This window comes from Palaemon carinicauda, chromosome 43 (assembly GCF_036898095.1).
Source record: "Palaemon carinicauda isolate YSFRI2023 chromosome 43, ASM3689809v2, whole genome shotgun sequence".
Lineage (NCBI taxonomy): Eukaryota > Metazoa > Arthropoda > Malacostraca > Decapoda > Palaemonidae > Palaemon > Palaemon carinicauda.
This window is the reverse complement of record NC_090767.1, coordinates 22,559,825-22,574,677: the sequence shown is the minus strand read 5'-3', so window position 1 is coordinate 22,574,677 and position 14,853 is coordinate 22,559,825. Positions and strand designations below refer to the sequence as shown.

The window sequence follows — 14,853 nt, the reverse complement described above, 5'->3', positions numbered from 1 at the left end:
AACCACGTTCCATGGAGGAAGTCTCACTTCTGACAGAGGGCAGGTAAGTTCATAACTACGTATGAGTAGGGAAAGTTCTAGCGAAGAAGAAATGTCCACTCCTTTGAGCCTGAAGGCTAGACTTAAGGCTGAGCGATAGCCTTTCACCGTCGAGACCGAAAGGCGCATTTCTTCTCGCAAATACACAAGGAACTCCGCTATTGCTGGAATAGTGGCATCGAGTGGAGAGATACCCCTTCCACGACACCAACCACAGAAGACTTTCCACTTTGCCTGGTAGACAGTTACGGATGACTTTCGCAGATGTCCAGACATCCTAATCGCAACTTGTTGCGAAAATCCTCTCTCAGCGAGATGCTGGATAGTCTACAGGCATCAAGTCGTAGCGAAGCTACAGCTTTGTGGAAGATGTTGGCGTGTGGTTGTCTGAGTAGCTCGTGTCGCGGAGGGAGTTCTCTCGGAAGTTCCGTTAGGAATTGAAGAAGGTCAGGGAACCATTCCGCATGATGCCATAGCGGAGCTATGAGGGTCATTGAAAGGTTGACCGATATTCTGGTCTTGTTGAGCACCCTCCTCATCAGACAGAATGGGGGAAAGGCGTACACGTCGATGTTGTCCCACCGTTGTTAGAAGGCATCTTGCCAGAGTGCCTTGGGGTCCGAGACTGGGTAGCAGTACAGCGGGAGCTTGAAGTTCAGCGCTGTAGCGAACAGATCCACATTCGGGGAACCCCACAATGTTATGACTTTGTTGGCTACTAGATGATCCAAAGACCACTCGGTACTCACTATCTGAGACGTTCTGCTCAGACTGTCAGCGAGCACATTCCTCTTGCCTGGAATGAAGCGAGCCGATAGTGGAATCGAGTGGGCTTTGGTCCATCTCAGTATCTCTACTGCAAGATGGGATAGCTGCTCTGAAAAGGTACCTCCCTGCTTGTTGATGTAAGCCACTACTGTGGTGTTGTCGTTCATCACCACCACAGAGTGACCCGCCAGGTATTGTTGGCACTGTTGAAGGGCCAGAAATACGGCCTTCATTTCTAGCAGGTTTATATGGAGGCAATTTTCTGATTCTGACCACAGGCCTGAGGTCCTGTGGTTCAGAACGTGGCCCCCCCCCCACCCACCCTTTCTTTGAGGCGTCTGAAAACAGCACCAAATCCGGGGGGAGGACGAGAAGATCCACTCCCTTTCGTAGGTTCTCGCCTGTCACCCACCACTGAAGGTCCGTCCGTTCCGCAAGACCCATAGGGATCAAGACGTCCGGGGACTCGTGTCCTTGATTCCACCGAGACTTGAGTCACCATTGCAGAGATCTCATCCTGAGGCGACCATTGGGAACTAGACGGGCCAAGGATGAGAGATGACCGAGGAGATATATCCACGATTGGGCTGGGAGTTCGTCTCGTCTGAGGAAAGGACTTGCGACCTTTCTCAGCCTTGCTATCCTGTCGTCTGATGGTAAGGCTTTGTGGAGATTGGTGTCCAAGATCATGCCTAGATATACCAGTCTTTGGGTAGGAAGCAGAGAAGACTTCTCGAGATTTACCATGATCCCCAGATCTTGGCAAAGTCCCAGAAGTTTGTCTCGGTGTCGAAGAAGGGTTGACTCGTCGTCTTTGTGAGGCGAGGTTGTTGTTGGGCTGCTGGAGGTTTATAGGGTTTCGATGTCAAAGCCCTATGTAGGAGAGAATCCTGGTTGGACTTCCTCCACCTCTCAGCCGCCTGTTCCTCGTCCTTAGGCTCAAACAGACTACTCCCCAAGATGGAGGAATGTCTGAGCCTGCTGACCTCGGTGCTGGGGACCTTCGTGTTGAACCTCTCAGACACTGCATCTCGACACTTCAAGATGGAATTAGCCCATAAGTTCGAGACTTGATGGGCTAGAAACTTGATGGTACGAGTGCCTGAAAGGAGGAAGGTCTCCAAGGCCTTCCTAGTACTCTCCTTATACAAGTCCTTGGATCGTAGCAGGATGCCGAGAGACCCTAGCCCGATGTCCAGCCACGAAGTTGCCTGCATGGCACACTTCGCTATCTTCTCCTGACTGAGAATCTCCGAGGCCGAGAAAGACACTCTGCCGGTTGGAGTCTCTCTCTAGAGGGACTCCCCTGGTAAGCTCTTCCACTGAGTGATGTAGGGGGAGAGCTAAATAAGACTCCTTCATGATCTCAAAGTACCTCCTCTGATGGACACGAGGAGGCGGGAGGAGTTTGTTGCCGGCGCTGGAATGGCAAGCTCGGAGAGCTGGCTCTCGACCTTATCTCTGGCACTCTTAACTCCCTGTGACCAAGGCAAAGCCGCGCTGGCCTTAGTGGGCTTTTGAGTACCGACGACTCGGTCCAGAACTGTGTCCTTGCCCTCTCGAGGAGGAATCTCCGGATCCGCGAACCCGTTGAGATTCCTCATCAGAGTCAGAACCTGCCAGAATGCATGTTCCGACTCCTGAGGTTCTCCTCCTGATGGACTGGCGGCAAAGTCTCCTGTCCCCAAAGGCTCTTCTTGGTGGGACTCGTGGACGTTCTCTGCGGGCTGGGCTGGCTCTGGTCTAATCCTCGCGGATGACTTCTTAGAATCCTTCGACTCCCTCCTTCGAGGGATACAGGACTAAAACAGAGATGGTGGGAGGCTCTTCTCCACTTCCACCCGAGAAGACTTCTCAGAGCGAGGCGGGGTTTCTCCCATTGGTGCGATGGGAGAACGCCTCACCTCACGTGAATCCCGAGGACGGGAAATCCTCGTCCGAAGGGGAGGGAGAGAACGTCTGGGTGGGGGAGGGAGCCTTCCTCAAAGATTTCCGAGGAGCCAGCTTAGCCCTAGGAGAAGTCACCACGTCATCTACTCCTCTATTCCTCTTCAGGGGAGCCGAGACTGCCGCTGATTTGAGGCCCAGTTCAGAGAAAGCGGGCTTAAAAGCCTGCACAACCGCTCTGACTAGGGACCCAAACCAGGGCTGCCGACTGACAGCAGCGCTGTCAAGAGACTCCCTCTTCAGTGAAGGGGATCGTTCGATCCCTAGGAGTAGAAACCAAAACAGGGTCAGCCTGAAAAGAAGCAGCTGTGGAAGGAAAGTTCCTGGACCTGTTTGGAGTTCTCCCTCCCTCCGACGAGCACGCTGTTCTGCACCTGCCGGAGGTGGGGGGGGCACGATGATGACGACCTGGCTGTGCGTTGTCCTCAACCTCGCGCGTGGGGAACACGCTGGGATTTTTCCGGGATCGCACGCAGGTGATCGTTCACGCACGCGGGCGCGTGGGAGATGGCGAGGGCGCACGGGCGAGCGATGCCGAGTGCGAGGGCGCACGGGCGAGCGATGCCGAGTGCGAGGGCGCACGGGCGAGCGATGCCGAGTGTGAGGGGACGCGGGCGAGCGATGGCGCGCAGGCGAGGGAGCGCGTTGGCGCGTAGGTGAGCGATGGCATGCAGGCAAAGGAACTCGTGGGCGTTTAGGCGGTGGAGCGCGTGGGCGAAGGAGCGCATAGGTGCGTGGGCGAAGGAGCGCGTGGGTGCGCAAGCGAACGATGGCGCGCAGGGGCGCGTTCTGGAGCAGCAGGCTGGATAAGCGTTTGCGCGCGCGGACGCGATTGCTAGCGCGCGCGGACGCGATTGCTAGCGCACGCGCAAGATCCCGTAGAGCCTGTAAGGGCGATTCCGTTGGGCGCCCGCTGGGGAAATATCCCTAGGGCGCACATCAGAAGGTCTGGCAGGCGGCGTGTGGGCGCACGATGGAGACTGCGGGCGATGGCGCGTAGGCGAGGGATGGCGAGCAGGCGGGGTGCGTCGGCGTTCAGTGGCGTGCTGGCGAGCAGGGGAAGAGGATGTCTTCCCCTTCACGCCCAGATCCGAAGATCGTGGGCGCGCAGTAGATCGATGACGTGCAGGCGAGTGCTGGCGAGCAAGAGATCGTTGGCACACAGGAGACCGTAGGCGCGCATCAGGATGTAGGTGCGCAGTGGCGCGCTGGCGAGCAGGTGAGCGTGGCCGCACAGGAGATCGTGGGCGCGCAGGTGAGCGCTGGCGCGTTGTCTCAGGAACAGCAGCACGAGCAGGAGAGCGCTGGCGCGTTGTCTCAGGAACAGCAGCACGAGCAGGAGAGCGCTGGCGCGAAGGAGATCGCTGGCAAGATGTCTCTGCAACTGTAGGAGAGCATTTGCGCGCAGGAGAACGTTGGCGCGCAGGGGATACCTGGCGCTTAAGGGACTTACACACAATGTGCGAAAGTCCCTTTTGCCCCGAAGGGAACGGTGCCCGTTTAATAACGAGATGGGTGGGCGCCCACAGCGCATCGGCAGCCAGGAACGGCGACGGCAGGTAAGCAGGTCTGGCAGGAGGCGGAGATCGAGAACGATCTGCGGAGAGGTCCAGGTCCATGGATTTAGCTGGAACGGTCGTTGAAGGACGAGGTTCCTCTGCAGCGGACTGCGAAGACGACGAACCGAAGAGGTGAAGGAAGACCTCAACGGCGAAGTGGAAGGAGAGCTTTACGCCTTATACGCCCTCTGGGGGCAGCAGGCAGACCATCGGCAGTCCTCCGAAGAGGAGTGTCTGTTAGTGAACTCCCCCTAGGGGAAGAATCACCTGCAGGAGAGACCGTTTGACTTAGTTCCTCCCTCGAAGGATGTTCGGAGGGGGGAACTAAGCCTTCATCTACATCAGCAACAGGAGCAGAGGTTTGAACACACTCATTGGAGACCTCTGCCACAACAATGTCGACGATAGACAGAGGATCAACCTCTGCTACTGTCAGCGACTGTTTGACAGCTGCTCCCAACCTGACTATGTCAAACAGGGCTTCCTTGGAGGGCCAGCCCTGAAGCCCCAAGGAAGCCAAAAGCTGTAAATGATCATTATTAGAGACATTAACATTAAGTGATAAAATTAAATCCTCCCCTGGGGGAGGAGGACGAGCTGCCTCGCTATGGGAGGCAACTCCCTCTCCCAAACCCCGGGATCAGTCAACAGAAATGCGGCCTACGCTACCACTCGACAGCCTCTCGGGGGAAGCCGATCGAGTGGGAGCTTCGGAGGAGGTTTGGGCTACGGAAGAAGAGTCCTTAGGATTTTCTCTCTTCAAAGAAACCTTTGAAAGAGAAATATCCTGCTTGGACTTCTTCTTCCGGCACCGGGAAAACCTTTCCCACTGGGAGGTAGACCACTCCCTGCACTCACCACATACATTACTACTATCTAACCGTTGGCCCTACAATAAGGGCATAAGGTGTGAGGATCAGTGTCGATTACCGATATATAAGTCCCACAAGGGCAGTCAGGTAACTCGGGACACTTTCGTATCGTAGAGGCCAAATTCACAAACACACTGTAGAAAAAAAAAAAAAAAGATTAACAATGGCTGTCAGTGTAGGCGAGGGTGACAGCGGACACGTCCGTCTAGCACCCGAGCTGATAGCAAAGTGAACTCAGCACAGGTGTGTGTGAGGGGGGAAGGTAGCAGGCTATCCACCCTAAACCCCCCCCCCCCCCCGCTAACTAGCGGTGGGGTAATAAACCCTTGTTAAAATTCTAATGGCTCGTCATTTCAGCTACGCCGAAAGTAATTACCCATAATAAATAGCATGGTTTGTATTTCAGTTACGGAAAAAATAAAAAATTATCAAATAATATAAATGATCCAGCGAGATTTTTTCTATAACTATTAACCGAGAGACAAACCTTTATAAGAGTGTAGAAACTGTTTGGACAGGGAGTACGCTATCCCGCTGGGGGAAGCCCAAGGCTGAGGCTCGGGGAGAAGAATAGACCCTACTCCCAAAGGAGACTTATTACAGGTCGCCTACATTGCCTCTGTCCTCGACTCATCCTGCATCGTAGGTCACCTGCAAATTGAAAATCAAATATAATCAATTGCAATTTTGATTTATTACTGATATAAAATAAGTATACTGGTGTCACCTAAACTTGGATTTAAAAATATATATAAAGAATCCGGAAAATCACTAATATTAACCATAAGTGAATCGGCAAATACGTTTTATACACAAATAAATTTACTTCAGTTTACATGTCAGTTTTGCTAACTTACAAAAATCAAGTTATCATAAGAACAAATATAAAAACTACAGATATATAATTATATCAAACTATTAAGTGTTGCTTTTTAAAACTAGAAGGGCACTCAGTAGTGCAGACCTCCGCCGCGGCACCTTATTTCTCGACCTTGACCTTAACATGTATTAAGGCCGATTCACACGACCCGTTTTCTTTCCGACAGGCTGGCCGTCGGTTAACCGGCGTCTAGCTTTCTTACTTGTATTCAAATGCAACTGTTCACACGACCCGTTAGGCAGACGGCGGCCCTCGGACGTGAGTCGGCTCGGCTTTCTTTCCAAGAAACCTCGTCCGGTTTGACGTCCGTTAGCCATCCGTCGCAACGGGTGGATGATGTTTTGTGTGAACGAGGACCTGTATTAAACCCGTTCGTTTTGTGGCCTACAACCACGACTTTTCTCATAGTATAGAGTCATAGAAATTAGTTATTTTGTTGTTTACACCATGTATGAGAGGTTAATTGAACCTTTTCAAGGGTATGAGGAGATATATGACATGGCAAACAAGATGTAGAGAAATAATTTACATAAATAAAAGATATGGAAAATGACTGGAGAGGCATTAAATAAAACAGGTGAATTTATCATAATTCTAATATTCTTGGCTGTGCATAAAGTATAATGAAGTTGCCTCACTTATTTTATCAACACAGTTATCAACCAACATCTTATAGTGTCAAAATTATCGTAATTTACTCGGTGTTCACGTGACAGATTCTAAGTATACAATGAAAATCGAGCGCTGGTAAACGGATACGGAACGCCTCGTGTGAATGTACGACATTTTGACGGAGGTTAGCCACCACCCAGCCTGTCGGAAAGAAAACGGGTCGTGTGAATCGGCCTTTAATTGGCATGGATTTCAATACACTTAAATTTGAACCAAGTTTGAAGTCTCTCTGAGAAAGATGTCCAAACTTATGAAAGATTACGTGAATTGGACATTTTGCTCGACTGTGACCTTGACCTTGACCTTTCAAAATTTAATAATTTCCAGCTATTTACATAACAGTTAATCCCTGCAAGTTTCATTACTCTACGATTAAAATTGTGGACAGAAAGCTGTTCACAAACAAACAAACATAACCTCCTTCCAAGATTGGTGGCGGAGGTAAATATAAAAATGACATATTGGAAAAATTTACTAAACTTTAAACCTTGCTTTTTATATTTACAAAGCCTAATTGTCTAACGACTATTGAGTCTTAGCTTACAATGCACCAACTCATTAAAATATTGCATTAAAACTCGCACAACAGTATTAATGAATAAAAATCCCTTCTGTCCTGGTTTTATAGACTCCTAGATGCAGATAACTATTAACAAATAATGAATACTTACTAATAGACTTTTCCCCATTTAAAAAATGCTATTTTTACATATTATAATACATTAGATCTAAATCCTTATAAAAAAAAACAGTTCGCATTTGCGAATGTTCAATTTGCCTAACTATCTATCACTAAAAAACTGTTAGATTACAGTCAAAGTTCTTATATACATAAAACACTTTGGTATATTTCTGTCTTTTTACCCGTCTGGTTTCATTTAATAAAATTTAATAGACTTTTAAACTTGAAATGTAGAATGAATTATATCACAAGTAATTTGTATTTTCCTTAACTTTAAAAAGTAACGTTCTTTAGTAAGAATATGTCTACAGATTGACTGAACTTCAGCTGTCAATATACGAGATGTCGTTAGTTACTGGCCCATATTAAGCTTGAGATTCAAGCTTTAATCTTAAGCTTAAGGCTTTCATTTAAGGCTTGCAGTTGCAGAGGGAAATAGACCTTAAAACTCAGGTTTGAATTATTATGAAAATTACAAATTCCTTTTAAAATTTGAGATTTATTCCTACGCTAATATCAAACCCCGTTCTTTAATTGGAGACTCATTAACCTAAGGTAGGAGAAATTTCCTGCGACCATACTGGATGGTTTAAAATCAAGGGATGCGAATAGTCTCGGACATGATAAACGAGATGGAGTACTTTTTGGCGTTCTTAAACCCCATACTGACAGTCCTACGCTACTCCTCCCATGAAGCCATACAAACATATTGTCAAGTCTCGAGACTCTTCGACAGATTTGCCATCCTGAGTTTCTGTTTCCTTCTACCTCCTCTATGGAAGGAGTGCTGTGAAGAAACTGGTAATGGAATCAGGTGAATGAGTTCCCTGGCGATTCAAATGTGACGAACGCTAGAGGCGAGAGTGTACGCTCTAATCCATGTTCCAGATCTTGCGGTTCTCCACCGACAGGTTTCGCGTCTCAGGAAGTGATTGTAATGTGGTTCCCCATCGTGATAATCTTTTAAAAGGTTCCTGATAGCAGTAACTAACTTGGGTAACTGTGAAACTTTTGCAATAGCAGCGGATAGCCGATGCAAAGAGAAAACGCTGATCAAGAAAAGCAAGGGAAACTTGTCTTGTAAGGAGCAAACACAATCAGAATCTTGCCCTAAAACGAAACACAAAATTGAAGGACACACGGATGCCTTGCGCTAGTGCCGCTAACATCTCGTAACCTGTACACACAATGAGAATGGTCCCAGTTTGTTTTCTCTCTCCCAAAAGTTGGAGTCATTGTGCAAGAGAGGAAGAGAATGAAACAGTCCTTATCCCTACTGGTAGTGTGCTAACTCCCCTTTTGTGAGATAGAACACAGGGAGTAAGTATGTAAGTAGGTGTATCTCATACCAACATGTACAGTATAGTATTTTCAAGGTAAATATGTTCTCGGTGCGTGTTCTCTCGCCTTGAGAAGCTACATGGAGTGCAAATAGATGGGCGTTCACATGCTAAGCGGTGAGCAATAGTCAAAATCAGCACCACGTGCACCCGGTGAATAGCCAATGCGAACGGAAGAGTGCACATCAAGAAGAATACTATATTCAGAGTTCAAAGAACGCACACTAAACGTATAGTGCGCGCATCCAGGCGAGTATACACTCATGGGAGAATGTTTGGGAACAGGTGGTTACCCAAAGTGCGAGCAGGCTTAAGTGATGCGTAGTTTTACGTCCTGTGACAATTTTTCTCAGCAGGTAGAATTACGAGAACTCTGAGAGATACTCCAATCTGCCCAAGAATCTTTGCCAGCTGCTATCCCTACCTCGAATCTCTAACACATCTATTTCTCAAGGACACAACAGTGGGACAATAGATAAAAAAAAATGCCTCTATGGAAGGGGTACCAGTTTGCAAATTGGCTATTTTCAGCCAGTCATAAAAAAACCTTGTGCATCAGACGAGTGTATCCAATAGGTAGCCGACACAGCAACTCGGTTGCAGCTTTCTTTACCTCTCTATCTGCCTCTTCATTTATGAGGGGGTTTGTCGGTACCCCGCAAAACTTAATTTGTCTTCCTGCTAGAACCCAGCATAATTGAACTGCTATACCTCTCAGCCCAATAATAATGAGCACTCTAAAATCTTAAAAAACTCAAGGGTTACTAGAATTAAAACCTTTGAAATTTTGTAGGAGACTCCTTACATCACAAAATATTGTAAAACTGGCCCCCCTTCCTATAAGGTTATTTATGTCCATAGGAGTCAGGATGCCATTAAGTTCGGTAGTAAATATAGACGATACTCTAAGATAAATATACAATACAGTCATATGTACAAAATTTTTTCTTCTTTAATTTCTTTTATTATCATTATCATTACTTGCTAAGCTACAACCCTAGTTGGAAACGCAGGATGCTACAAGACCAAGGGCCCCAATAGGGAACAAAAGCCTAGTGAGGAAGGAAGGAAAGTAATGAACAATTCTGTAAAGAGTTTTAAGAACAATAATGACATTATTATAAGAGATATACTAACATTATCTACAAGAAATGATAAAAATAGGCAGTGCCCCAGAAAGCTAAGTGTATGGATTAGAGAGCTTCCCTTCCCGATAGACAGTAACAGACGACACGTCATTATATACAGTAGTTTGACAGCTGAGTTCACGCTATGAAAAAACATTGCCTTTTTATCTCTGAAGGAACAAATATATATTAACCCTTTTACCCCCAAAGGACGTACTGGTATGTTTCACAAAAGCCATCCCTTTACCCCCATGGACGTACCGGTACGTCCTTGCAAAAAAATGCTATAAACTTTTTTTTTTATATTTTTGATAATTTTTTGAGAAAATTCAGGCATTTTCCAAGAGAATGAGACCAACCTGACCTCTCTATGACAAAAATTATGGCTTTTAGAGCAATTTTAAAAAAATATACTGCTAAATGTGCTGGGAAAAAAATAACCCCTTGGTGGTTAAGGGTTGGAAATTTCCAAATACCCCTGGGGTAAAAGGATTAATCATGTTTAACTCAGCCAGGCAGATTTTTCCCAATAGTTATTGAAAACTTTTAAGTATTTTGTGTCTAGTTTTGCTAGCAGTACCAGCCGAACTTGGTCCAGTCCCTCGTCAGGCTGGGAGAAGCGTAGGGAGGAAACCTCCCCTTTTTTTTTCATTTGTTATATGTCAGCTACCCCCCAAAATTGGGGAAGTGCCATCCCTTTACCCCCATGGACGTACCGGTACGTCCTTGCAAAAAAATGCTATAAATTTTTTTTTTTATATTTTTGATAATTTTTTGAGAAAATTCAGGCATTTTCCAAGAGAATGAGACCAACCTGACCTCTCTATGACAAAAATTATGGCTTTTAGAGCAATTTAAAAAAAATATACTGCTAAATGTGCTGGGAAAAAAATAACCCCTTGGTGGTTAAGGGTTGGAAATTTCCAAATACCCCTGGGGTAAAAGGGTTAATCATGTTTAACTCAGCCAGGCAGATTTTTCCCAATAGTTATTGAAAACTTTTAAGTATTTTGTGTCTAGTTTTGCTAGCAGTACCAGCCGAACTTGGTCCAGTCCCTCGTCAGGCTGGGAGAAGCGTAGGGAGGAAACCTCCCCTTTTTTTTTCATTTGTTATATGTCAGCTACCCCCCAAAATTGGGGAAGTGCCTTGGTAAATAGATATATAGTTTTCCTGCTTAAACATACACCCAACATACTGAATGAACAACGCACATACAAACAAACTTCTCAAGACAAATGCAGTGCTTGTAACAAGCAAACTTTTTGTTCAAATCTACGAAGGCAGTAGATGGCCCAAGAAGTGCTTGCAGAGAGTAATACCAAAATCTCAAGCTTTTGCAAAATGCTGAACTATAAAACTTCAAAAATTCCATATAGTTGAGCGTGGAAATATGCTAATTAAATTAAGAGTTTTTAATAACTCAAAAGTCATTCAACATCAAGTAAGACAATGGTCTTTGCCTAAAGTAAGACCCTCACATACTGGGGTAGGTTAGGTTAGGTTAGGTAAGGGAAGAAATGATCTGACATTGACAGAAATTTAGTAGTTACAATAAAATTTATATATTAACTTATTATGATAAGCCAAAACTACATACATAATTCCATGAATTTCCAGGAATGGTCTGGATTAGGGAATTTGAATCATATAATAGAATCATGAAGGCCAGTCTCTGCCACTACGAAAATGGTACTGTCACTAAAAGCCGGTTCAAAAACTATATTTTCCATATAAATTCTAAGATTGTCCCTTTTAATTATATTTCAAATTAACAATAGACTTATATAGATTAAGTTCTTATACTAATACTTACAGAAAAGTCACTTTAAAAGTCACAAAAATAGATAAAACTTGTAAACTGTGACAGATATTTTGATGAGCTGGATTTATCTCTCCCGTCTCCGGCTGTCATATTGTTATGAAGATAAATATTCCTAAACAAACGAAACTTCCCCTATAATAGGGGCTAATTTTCTCCCTGGCATTCATCAACACAATCTAAATTCAGTATTACATATATTTCTCCGCTTTCTAGTTACATTATAAAATATAATTAACTTCAGGAATTACATTTTTGTAACCATGAATTATAAAATTTTCCTTAAAGCATCAAAATGATTTTGAAAACTTGTCCCCCAAATCCCTAAATTTTTTCTGATTTTGGAATAATTCCCCTAAATGTAGACGCCATGATATAAGTGCCAACAAGCTTAAATACAAAATATATAATAAAATCATATAAACGTTAAATTTAAAACAAGGAAACCATATTAATATTAAATTTAAAAATCTTTATGAGCTCTTTATAATAATTAATTATGTTTTTATACACATTTTACGCTCGGCACCTAAAAAATGTTCATGGACATGGCGATGGTATCGCCTCCTATTGAGTGTAAAAACAACTAATTTTGCAACTGTTAACTTTTCTATTAAATAACTATTGTATAAACTTTAAATTTATGCTTAATAAATATTATTTTTATCATATATTATATCAATAAACTATAAAACTGTGTATTAAATAGTATTTTATACCAATAAATCTCTATTTATCAAATAAATATGATATATTAAAGGTACATTGCAAATATTAGTTGGTAATGCAAAAAATCAGCTGATTTTTAGCAAGAACACGTGGCCAAATTGAAAAAGATTTAATGAATGAAAAATAGTTAAATTTTCAACGAAATTCTCTTAGATTTTATCAAAGTCTAATTTTAATCAAGAAAATTTGTTGAAAAGTCTGAATATTTCTCATAATTTGGAATAATTACGATATTTTCTTAGTGTTTAAATTTGGCGCCAAGTTTTAAGGTATAACCGTAGACAATAATAGATATTTAAAAGGTAATTGTCAACTTCTTATGTAAACAATGGCAAATTACCTTTAATATCTCGCAAATATTTGGCAAAAAAATACACAGCTTTAAAAAATGAATATATATTAGTTTGTTTGTCGTCTTAATATATAAATATACTATTAAAGTTATATGAAAAATAAATATGCTTTAAAAGGGTAACTAGAAACTCAGGCTTAATCCATAGCTAATATATAACTATCATTTTTAATTTAGATTTTTTGAATTTAAAATATATTTTTTTCAAAATTCACTGTAAAATTCAATAAATTCATGAAATAATATATAAATATTAGTATATTTTTTTATTATTTGTAAAAAAAATCAAAGTTTGAAGGTATTATTCTAAAGATTTCTGGTAAAATATGAAACAAAGACTTTTCTTCTTTTTCCAATTCTTTTAAGGAAAAAAACTTAACAATTTTTATTTTTACATTTGATTAAAATCAATTAAATTTTATAATAATAATTTTATCTGCAATTTTCATCTGGATTTATTATAAATGATTAGAATTGAAATCTCTTTTTTGCGTATTTAAGTTTTTAGATAAAAATCTCCCAACAAATTTTAATTTAATTTGTCTGGGACACCTATACTAGGTTGGTTTCCTGTGAGTGATCAGAGAAAAGTCTCCCACCATCACCAATCCACAGTTGTCCAGCGTGTTGATGAAAATTGGCCAAACCCTAGACATGAATAAGGACATGTCTGAGGCCTTTGTCCTTTATTATAACCCCAAATGATAAGGACATGTTCATATACAGTTGAGTCAACTCAGTGGAATATTATGGACCTACAATACCTAAGTCCAGTGCTACACCACTCCGTCAATTATTATTATTATTATTGTTATTATTATTATTATTATTATTATTATTATTATTATTATTATTATTATTATTAGCTAAGCTACAACCCTAATTGGAAATGCAGGATGCTATAAGCCCAAGGGCTCCAACAGAAAAAATAGCCCAGTGAGGCAAGGAAATAAAGAAATGAATTAAATACGAGAGAGAGAGAGAGAGAGAGAGAGAGAGAGAGAGAGAGAGAGAGAGAGAGAGAGAGAGAGATTAACTGAAATTAGTATTAGGTTTCTGTTGCTATAAATTGTAGCCACATATTTATTCTAAAGAATAACAACAGCAGCAGCAACAACAACAACAACAACAACAACAACAATAATAATAATAATAATAATAATAATAATTCCATATCGTCTGTCTGTCACCTGCTTCCTCCTGGCCTGGGCTGTTCACGGACACCATGAGAAGGAGGTTGATTGTGTCACGCCCTTCTGTCTTAAAGTCTCCTAAAGATTTGGCTAATTATTGCTAGAAATCTTCCTCTATGGATTTACTGTACCTTCGCGAGCATTTGCTCCCATCTCTGAAGGAGACGAAAATAAATGGAAAAGATTTATCCCAGCGGGAAATGCTGACTAAACTAGACGTTTTTTCTCACAATGTTTCGATCAGAACCATAAATGTTCAGTCATAGATCCCAGCAAAGCACTCAACAGCTGATATGGCTTAACTCATTCCAAAGGGCGAAGCTATATGAAACTATCGCTCAATTCTGAAGAAAATTATTCTATCTATTGGGCGAAATAATATAAGAATATCGCTCAACTCAGATGAAAAACATAGAGAAGCGACCTTTTCATTTATAATAATGATAATAATAATAATAATAATAATAATAATAATAATAATAATAATAATAATAATGAAATTCCATTACATAATAGGAACTCAATTGTAGGAACTCGGGACTTGGGCAAGCAGACGTTGCTACCAGATGTACGATGTTTTGCAAGACGTCAAAATAGCATTATTTTAAACGCTAGTTATATATATATATATATATATATATATATATATATATATATATATATAATATATATAGAAGTTATCTGATTTAGCGAGTTATTCGCCAACATAAAAACTCACCAAATTTCCCTCCGACATTGAAGTAACTCTACCGATTTGCCTATTATCTTTATATGTTTATAATTCTCTTTTCATAATAATTTAACATTTTCGGAATAGATCGTAGGACAATTGAGAACATATTTCTAATATTTAGGAATAGAAAGAAGAAGAAG

General features: G+C 42.3%; 1 protein-coding gene and 2 long non-coding RNA genes across 16 annotated transcripts in view; 1 reads left to right on the top strand and 2 right to left on the bottom strand.

The window, feature by feature from the left end:
• The window catches only part of LOC137633473 (uncharacterized), a 246,637-nt gene extending 234,853 nt beyond the window's left edge, over positions 1–11,784 (bottom strand). Inside the window, exons 1-2 of the long non-coding RNA XR_011042252.1 lie at positions 11,701–11,784; positions 5,673–5,836 (exon numbers count right to left, since the gene is read on the bottom strand). This is a non-coding gene — a long non-coding RNA (uncharacterized lncRNA). The remainder of the gene's footprint in view (positions 1–5,672; positions 5,837–11,700) is intronic.
• The window catches only part of LOC137633468 (uncharacterized), a 429,224-nt gene that overhangs the window by 381,913 nt on the left and 32,458 nt on the right, over positions 1–14,853 (top strand). The gene's annotated exons all lie outside the window — the stretch shown is intronic.
• Positions 1–14,853, bottom strand: part of LOC137633471 (uncharacterized) — a 415,554-nt gene that overhangs the window by 368,356 nt on the left and 32,345 nt on the right. The gene's annotated exons all lie outside the window — the stretch shown is intronic.